The sequence below is a fragment of the Opisthorchis viverrini genome (assembly GCF_000715545.1).
Source record: "Opisthorchis viverrini unplaced genomic scaffold opera_v5_425, whole genome shotgun sequence".
Lineage (NCBI taxonomy): Eukaryota > Metazoa > Platyhelminthes > Trematoda > Opisthorchiida > Opisthorchiidae > Opisthorchis > Opisthorchis viverrini.
This window is the reverse complement of record NW_008752085.1, coordinates 70,969-81,180: the sequence shown is the minus strand read 5'-3', so window position 1 is coordinate 81,180 and position 10,212 is coordinate 70,969.

The following is a 10,212-nucleotide window of genomic DNA, read 5'->3' as shown; positions in this document are numbered from 1 at the left end:
CAAATATTTGATATCCTGCGCAGTAGTCTGCAACCGTTTTCTTGGCGTTTTCCACTAAATATTCCCTCAACCGAGGCAGGATTTGTGTGGTTTGTGAACATGTGTATTTGACAACTTCGCGGCGCTTTTCGTTCTGCACATGGAATGTAGATCACATATGAACAATCGTTTTGGTGGCAAACATTATTTCGTGAACGTAAAACGTAAAAATCCACAAAATATCTGGTATTTACAGTCCTGCTTCTGTTTTACACCACGGCGTGTCTGTTACCAAAAATAATAATAAAATATTACCAGAGATATTGTCACTGATGGACGAACGCTAAAGAAATGTTACATGCATCAAAACCTGTGTCTCACACGTGTGCAAGCTTCGTGGAAATTGGGGCAAACCGATTGAACGTTTGCGACTTTTGATTAAATAGGCGATAAGAATAATGAATTCTGCATTCTGTTTACTCACCAGCCGAGGCTATTGCGTGTGAGCAAACGTTACAGTGCGGTTAGTCTCAGGCGTTTTCTGTTAAAGCTAAGTTCATGTTATCAGCTTTTAGCCCCAAAATTGCTGGCCTTAATTTTCACTGCCTAGTGCAGAGTCGAAATCTCCTAGCCCCGGGCAACTTGTGTCAGTGATGGGTGATAATTATAACCAGGAAATTAACCCTGCTGACATCATTTGTCTAGACGACGGTTTTGGATATCGCGGAAGCTGAATTGATGCCACAATGCTATCATTCTAGCCAACCCTCGGAGTATTCGAATTCATAGTTGCCGCGGTTGTCTTTAAACTCTGTTGTAAATCAAACAGCGCATTGATTTCCTGAGTTCCTTTTAAATAAACTGCATAGCTTAGGTTATGTGGAAGTATTGCTAAGCTACGCCATTTGATCGCAAACCTTCCATCACCACTCGTGGTATCATCATCATCAGGCTCACAAGTTCGCTTGACACACTGGCACCACGTGCGTGGGTAACAGGCAACTTCGCTTTATTGAGTGGAAGATCTGTTCAATTACCATTGTCAGAAAATCAGTACTGACGGTAAACGTGATGTATACAAATCCACGCTAGCCCCATCATTCTATGCATTTTCTNNNCTACTTCCTGATAGCAATGAACATCAAGGGTGCATCCAATGTAGACATTAAGTGCACAATTCGCGGAGTCCGAGCACGAGTGATCCATGATTTCCATGAAAACATTCACCACACCGTTCTTGTGCGATCAAAATTAGTGATACGCAAGAACATGTAAGACCCATTCATTTTTCACCTGCTCATCCATTCACCTATCTCCACGGCGCGATACCCATATTCCAGCCAGAGCCAATCAAACATAGATTTCTAATCGAGCGGATTAGCTTTACAATTAACCCGTGGATGCCGTTGAAAAGTAGAACGGATGTTAGCATAAGGTAAATATTCGTGTGTGATGTTCACAGACATTTACCCGACTACCTCTCCACTGGCATTCTAATTTGCTCAGCCGCGACGCATTTGTAGGGCTCAGTTATCCGATTTTTGCACAATTCCCTAATTATTAACCATAGACCACATCTACAGAAAAAGGCAACACGCATTAAAAGAGATTATAAATGATTTATACCCTCTAAGTTCATCAGCTCAATTGTCTGGATAGTAAATTTAAACAATTATCGTCGCGGTTTCTCAATACGAGGATTTTTCAAACTTTGTTCCCCTCTCCAGCAGCAGTTCCATTGGACAGCGGATAACACGTTTAGTCTTCTAATATGGCGTACTTTTCGACCTCTTGCGCTTGTTCCCGTCTTTATAAACGTCCATTACAAACAGACTCATTCGTAAACTTGCGTAGGTATTCATGTATGGACATTTCATTCCGCTGTAAAGAAAACTGAAATGCACGCGCCTTCGCTAATGGTGTAGCAATGATACTATTAATGCTAATGCAGAGAGTAAATCCGGGTTGCGTCTCGTGAATAGTGAGATCTGCTGCGGAATTTGTGGTGACACATTTGCTCGGATTTGGGCAACGGTCAATCAATATCCTGGAACGTTCAGGTAGACGCATTCAAAGAAAAGGTGGTTATTTATTCTTCGTAAACAAGGTGCATATCAAATGTTTGCTAGCCTGTGCAATAATTTGTATCTGTTTGCTTGGCGTTTTCCACTAGATATTCCCGCAACGAAGACCTTCTTCTTTTCACCTGGTGCCTTCGCGAAGAAAGCAATGATAATTCCGTGGCCACAGCCGCTTGAGGGGGGTGGCTTAACAGCCTTTCTGCAGAATATTCATGAGGATCCGGAGGCCGCTCAACTGGATACCGATCACGGTAACTTGGCGGCACTAAAAACCTTCTACAGTGACCGGGCGGATTTGAATGTGTATGTGGCCAGATAGGCCCCTCGGAAAATGGACGAGGCCGCCTCCATGGAAGCCTTCGTAGCGCTGTTTGACGAGCCAGCCGCCTGTGGCCTGAGGCTATGAGATATTTCGAGGCGTCCATAGTGACACTGGGTTTGACTCAACCATTTTCTTCGCCAGGATTGTCGCTTTGCGTGGAGGCGTTGGTTCATCTCGTACGGGAATGGGCCGAGATACCGCTGAATACTTTCCAGTCGCAGTAGAGCAAGGATTGTTTAACAGTGAACGAACTGTAGACCAGATTAGACCAAGTCGTGGAAAAGCCTGGCAGCCATAAAGACGAAAAGGCTTTAGCCCCAAAATTGCTGGCCTTAATTTTCACTGCCTAGTGCAGAGTCGAAATCTCCTAGCCCCGGGCAACTTGTGTCAGTGATGGGTGATAATTATAACCAGGAAATTAACCCTGCTGACATCATTTGTCTAGACGACGGTTTTGGATATCGCGGAAGCTGAATTGATGCCACAATGCTATCATTCTAGCCAACCCTCGGAGTATTCGAATTCATAGTTGCCACGGTTGTCTTTAAACTCTGTTGTAAATCAAACAGCGCATTGATTTCCTGAGTTCCTTTTAAATAAATTGCATAGCTTAGGTTATCTGGAAGTATTGCTAATCTACGCCATTTGATCGCAAACCTTCCATCACCACTCGTGGTATCATCATCATCAGGCTCACAAGTTCGCTTGACACACTGGCACCACGTGCGTGGGTAACAGGCAACTTCGCTTTATTGAGTGGAAGATCTGTTCAATTACTATTGTCAGAAAATCAGTACTGACGGTAAACGTGATGTATACAAATCCACGCTAGCCCCATCATTCTATGCATTTTCTTCGAACAGGTTTCCATAAGCCGGGCATGATAGCACATTTTGCGAATTACTCCTTACATCGACTGTTGGTTTTTCAGGTGAGACTCAACTTGCGCGTGTCTACGCTATTCTAATAATCTCATCCAGTCCAGTGCCTGGAGCAGGACATAGGATGCAATATGACAATATCGAGTGGATGCAAATACGGAGAGGTATGTTTCAAATTCGTTTTTGCACGGCACGGCCTGATTCACATTAAACATACTGTTTTATTTGACTTCATCTCGTTGTTAAGATTGCGGAAACTAAGGCAGACAGCTGTGCATATGTTCGACGTTGTGTTCCTGAATGCTCGTCTGAAAAATTTTGTGAAACGCAATTCTGCAAAATCAATGAACAAAATTTTGATTAAATTTTTTTGTCTTTATATTTAAACTTTGTATGTGGGCTTTGTCGGTGTTTGGTTACTTTTTCGGCCTTAATTAGAACACGACTTTTGTGAAACGCAATTCTGCAAAATCAATGGAAAAATGTTGATTAAATTTTGTTGTCTTTATATGTTAACTTTGTATGTGTGCTTTGTCGGTGGTTGGTTACATTTCGGCCTTAATTGGGACACGACCGGCATTTTCTTTAACTATCTTTCGCTGCTTTAGGATCGCGCCGATATCACGATGCCTAGCGACCGTTGGAACAGTGATCACCTCTCCGGTTGTGGGTTTTGTGATAATCAGCGGTGCAGCAATCGTGGCACTTAGATGACACTTACGAGAACCGATTAATATCCCAGTAGTAATACGGAATTCTTAGTTAGTTTTTTCTTGGCTTTATTTATCCGTAGGCCAGCGTCCCGGATCCTGTTCAGTACAGCCTCCAGTCAACTGAGGGCCAGGGGTTATTGGGTCGCTGTATAGAACAATATCGTTTGCGTACATGGCAGTATTCTAGGGTCCCTTCTTTGAACAAATCGTCAAACACCGTAATGTGAAATGTACCCTAGGCAAAGAAAACGGCATTCGTCTAAATAGAAATTGGGTATGCCAAAATGTACACGCCGTTTATCCCGTTCTCGCGGCTGGTGCGCACAATCTGTATTTATCTTTGTTCCTTATTAGCCTCAGCACAACTCTCTCTTTCCGACTATCTAGGAAACGGCTTGGTAGGTAGACTGTGCACGGAGCTAATCCCATCCCACCCGGCTAAAAGCAGTAATCTAAATTCTTATTATGTATAGGTGCTCGCGTACGAGGGAATTGATGCTTCCAATGACCTGGTCTGCCAAATTTGTATCACCGGCTCTTTCAAGTGCTCCTTGCTTATCCATCTGTATAGCTGCAAGCTGTTCCGCGTGTTGGTCCACTCTGGTCCACAGTTCACCCACTGTTTAACTATTTTTGCACTCCTGCGGCTGTGAAGTTTTAAGCGGCGACTCAGACAATCACCATACCAGAGGCACCAGCACCTTCACGCAAAGCGCTTAACCAACGACTGATGCTTCCTGGCGACGAAATTGGTCAAGTTAGAACCGGGTGTCTTCTCGGCCGTCTTGAACCGCCTTACAAAATTTTGGCGGTCCGCCCGCTTGTCCAACTGCGCTGCAAAGTTTTCCGCTCCATCCTCGAGAGCACTTTCTGCCGCATGCTAAGCCGCCTCCGCCCGAAACTGTGGGCGAACATTTGAAACCCCAAATCACCCCAATCGGTATTCAGTACAGCGGTCCATCCAGTCTATTGTTCACACTGACCATCTAGAAAATACATCTGATAAATGAGCACTACAAATGCGTCTCGGCTCGAAAACTTAGAATGCCAGTGGAAAGAAATTCGTTCAAAGGTTTGCAAATATCATACACATATTTTCACATCATGGAGTCACGTGGATTTTCCTTTCAACTGCATTCACTGGTTAATTCCAATCTAATTCTAATCTAATCCGCTCGATTTGAAATTTATTTTTGATTGCTTCTGCCCGAAATATAACTTTTGCGCTGGGGCAGCAGATCACATTTATAACTTGGAATACTTGCACTTAATTCCGTGCAGGATTTTCGGTCTCTAATTCTCCACCGGGTCAAGCCCATCCGTCCGTTTAGTTTCGGATGACCAAAGTCAACAGTATACCTGTACCAAACTGCTTCGCGCATTTCTCTTCGTAGTAAAACCACACACAAAATCCAGAAAGAAATCTACTGGCTTAGGGAGAAAGTCAGATTGCCTGCATTCCAACATTTTTTATAAGCAGACACATTGTGATGCACTTTACTTTGGAAATCTGTCGCTGATCGAGTAACACGTTTCACATAATTTACTTCATTTATGTAGTCTTGCCTGGAACATTGTTGCTTTTGAAAGAGTACATAGGCCGCTGAAGCTTTAAGACACGTTCTCATTTGTTGTTGCGTTGTATTGATGAAAAGCACTGTATTGTCAGATTCCTTTCCACAGGCAAGCAGAACGGTGCACAGTTTTTCACGATTGCTAAATTTTACACAACTGAATTTCATCCCGTTCAGCTGTCTGCTGTAATAAGTGAAAATGTGGAGCGGAGAATTAACGGCCTTGAAGGGGAAACCCAAGCGGCCCCGGGGAAAAGGGAGCAAGAATCGTTTCGTCCAAAATCTCAAATACCAGGCGTTTCAAATCGAATAAGCAGTTTAAGTGAACAGCTGAAGAATGATTAGGTCTTTACATGTTGGTGCTTTTCTCTAATTCTGATCGCTCCACTATGGCGTGATGAATCTTTTCACGTAGAAAGGTGAAGCATTTGTGCTCGCGAATTGTTCGCATATTGTCCACATTGGCTAGACTCTGGATGTTCACTGCTTTAGCAATTAGTTTTACAAGGGTAGGTGTTGAATGTAGGAAAAATAGATTATTGTGCAACATGAGCTATATGTCAACTGCCATTGAGAAACGGTGTATAGTTCGAAAATTCAGAATAACGCGTGTTCTTTTTTGCGTTGAACTTAAAAAAAATAAAAATGAAAAAATAAAAATTTAAAAAGTAAAAATTAAATTAAGAATTCTACCAAATAAACTTACTGAAAACTGATGACACTGTTTCTTATGGGCGAACAAATATAAACTGTTCATTGCATTGGTTATTTTATTTACGCCGTGAATGCCCAATATAGAGCAAGTTGCATAAAAGTGTATATTTGCTTTTCCCTAATAAATACATCTGGTCCAAAGTATGAATGGCAAGGCAGACACAGGGTTCCAGTAAAACCATTTGAAGAAACGCAGAACTTTAGGAGTGTGGGCAGACCTACAAAAGTGGAAAGAAATAGTAATACGAGATGAAGTGAGAAGTATTATACACGCGGTCATTCTGCGTTGCCTTGCTTTAAGCTAGCAACACTGATTTAGGTTCTCTTACCTGTTCCCAAAATTTAGTGCTGTTTGCCAAATGATGGCATAGAATATAATTGATCCACTCAAAATCAATTGCTGGCATTTGTGTGGTTTGTGGACAAATGTATTCGACAATTTCGCAGCGCTTTTCGTTTTCAACATGAAACTTGTTACCATGTTGGGGTGGCCAACATGATTTCATGATCGTGAAACTTGCAGCACAAGCTGCGTCTCACAAGTGTGTAAGCGTATTGGAAAGTAAGGAAAACCGATTGACTGTTGCAATTTTTGTTTGAATTAGGCGTTAGTAATAATGAATTCTGCATTCAGTTTACTCAGCAGCCAAGCATATCAGGTGCCTGCAAACGGCACACTCCAGTCATACACAGGCGTTTTCTGTTTAAGCTATGTTCATGTAGCCAGCCTTGCCCCAAGAGTGCTGGGCACAATTTAGAATGCCTAGTAAAATGTCCAATTCTCCTAGCTTCGTGACCCTTGTGTAAGTAATGGCGATTATTACAACCACAAACCTAACCCTACTGATATATTTCGTTTAGCCGACGTTTCTGGTTATCTCGGGAGCTGATATGGTGCCACAATCCTATCATTCTAGCCAAAACTCGGGACTTTCTAATTCGTAGTCGCGGAGGTTGTGGGTGAAATATGCTGTAACCTAAACGCCGCAATAATTGTCTGCATGCCAAGTTGACCGTCTGTTTTGTCGATAGGCTCGCAATTCAATCGCAAACCTTCCTTCAACAATCGAGGTGATATCATCAGTGCCTTATTATGGAGCTCATTGGATGGTTTGTTGCTCGCAGAGTAGTTTGTTGTATGTGCTCCTAGCCGGGATTCGCCTGCGATCACGATTAGATTTCTGTCAGTCGGCCTCGCTGGTAGCTCTGTTATCCTGCGCCCTGATGGATAAAAAAACCACGTGACATGTAGAATGCTCTCCTTGGCCTCGTGCCCTGGTTGATGCTGGAGTTACCTCCGTCGCTGACCATTCAGGTTTCAAACGTGTAAACTTTGTCGATCGGACTCAATGCACTTCCTTGCTTATTGGTTTGCGAATCAGATATTTGGCACTCATTGGGTATTCTGGTTTTCTTTTGCAGGATTTGTTGCGTAAACTGGATACGATTCACTGCATAGGTTGACAGAATCAGCCACGGAGTCCAAGGGCCCCAGAAATTCCCTCCTGGGTCGCGTGTTTCCATATGCCGAATTTTCCACATTTTCCATACTAAATTTGTGATCTTCCCGGACTTCGTGTATGTATATCAACGACACGTGCCACGTCTCTGTAAGATTACATTGTGTTCCTTCAGCCAGCTTGTTGAAGGTGCAATTCGATGCAATTAGTTTTTTATACTACATTCTTCCTTTGGTCTGGCATTGGTTGTCCTCGGGTATGCATATCAGGTTTTAAAAGTCTCATTCGGATGGTGAAACATGGCGATTTGGTTTTTGGCTAACAATCTGCTTGTTAGTTCACATGTTATCTGGGTGTAAGGAAGAACTACCCTTCTGCTCACATTCCAGTTTACTGCCATTTCGTGATACCTTCTTCTGCGGCTTTCTAATGAAACTGGTTGAATTAGATAGGACGGACGGACTGCTCAAAACCACGTTGAAAGGTATCAAGTCTAAAAACAAAATGAAGAGGAAAATTTGGTAACCGATCTTCAACATTCTGCTGAACAGAAACTCGGGTGGGACACTTGAAGCCAAAAAGAGACACACGAATCAAGTACTGGAATACATTAGTATTCATCTTTTATGTATATACCTTACGTTAAATCCTAACACATCATTGTCCTTACGCCGCCGAATTCCTTCTAGCATCATGCTTACTAACATCTGAAAATTGGTAGCAAATTAATTGTGCATTTTTAGCTGGCGAGTTGTTCATTCTCCACCTGAAAAGCGCGTTTTATATTTCAAGCCATCTTCATCTCATTACGCGCAGCCGCACGTTTTTCTATCAAAACTTATCATCGCTCATCACTGCACTATCCAGTGGGTTCGGGGAATTAGGCGCTCAGTTTGCGGGAGAGATTGTGCAGGTGTGGACACTTGTACAACATGGATTGTAGAATCAAGGAATGCACTCTACCGTGCTACTGAGCCGCATGCACCGCACATTACAAACACTCACGAAGAGCTGTTCATATAATGTACATTTACAATAGAATTTTCGTTTGATTGGTTTGCACTACAAATTGCGTATCAAAATTCCGCACCTTTTACCGCCTTACCTGTTTAGGAAAGTTTGGTTCCCAATGCTAGTGGTCATTTCAGTATTGTTTGCTAATTGTTATAATTGTCATGAAATTTTAGAACAGCACGGACTCTCTGTAGTGTGTAACACCGCATCCATGTTATTTAACCAAACTGCATATAAATCGATGTGGTTGTGCCCAGACGCGTGTGGTAGAATACCACTGCCAGGTCTGAGATAAATGTAGTAGGCTGTTGGTGAGAAGAACGCAGTGTGCTCAAGGGTGTTTGTCCCGTCAGATGAGCCCCAATAATGTGAAAACCGCTTGAATCTTGTATGTGGCCGACTGAATGGGTGAAAATATCACGTCATGTGAGGTAGCCAACAGGTGAGATGAATCTGTACTCAGTAGTGTAGTCATCAGATTCAAGCTAAGATTGGCAATATAACTATACTACCTGAGACAGGACAGTTTACTGCATGTGGGCTGAGAGGCGGTGTGGTGAGTGTAAACCAAACTCGTAACGACTGGGGGGTGTAAATTTCCTGGGGGGGTTGTTAGTGAGTTCATCCTTGCTTCTCACTTACAATATGGTGTGTATGTGGCCAAAATAATTATCACTTGTCGACGCACTCCAGTTTTGGGTAATATGCATCAAAACCTCTCTCTCACACGTGTGTAGGCGTTGTGTTAATTGGGGCAAACAAATTGACTGTTCGCATGCTTTGATTAAATTTGTCGATAGTAATAATGAATTCCCCATTCAGTTTGCGCACCAGCCAGGAGTATCGTGTGTCATCAAACGGGACCTGCGGTCAATCGCAGGCATTTCCTGTTTAAGCTATGTTCATGTGATCGGCCCTAACCCCCAATTATGACGGCCTTTTAATGTTCAGTGCTTAGTGTAAAGTCAACATCTCCTAGCCTCGTTCTCCTTGCGTGAGTACTGGGCGATAATTTCAACCAGGAAATTAACCCTATTGATAATACCATAGTGGCATCATTTCAGCTCTCGAGATAACCAGTAAAGTCGGCTTGACGAATGATATCAATTTAACGCTGGTAATACTGATGCGGAGGCTGGCCTGCGGATAAATGAAGCCGAGACACAGCTCACTCCAGAGTTATTTATAGGTAAATGCAAACTGACCGATTAGGGGCTAACAGACAGAGAAGCAAAACTCGCATATGCATATTAGTTACAAAAACTCGACATTCATATTCTCCGAAACGCAGCTTCGTAAAGGTTCCTGCATATTCTTTGACTCCAATCATTCATTGCTCAGAACTAAGCAGAAGTAACAATGCGACTCCACAAATTCCGCAACAAATCTCTCCTTTTAACGAGACGCAAAGCAAACGTCCACGAACAACACATACTACTCGCATGCCTCCACTTCAATAGTACCACCGTTACAC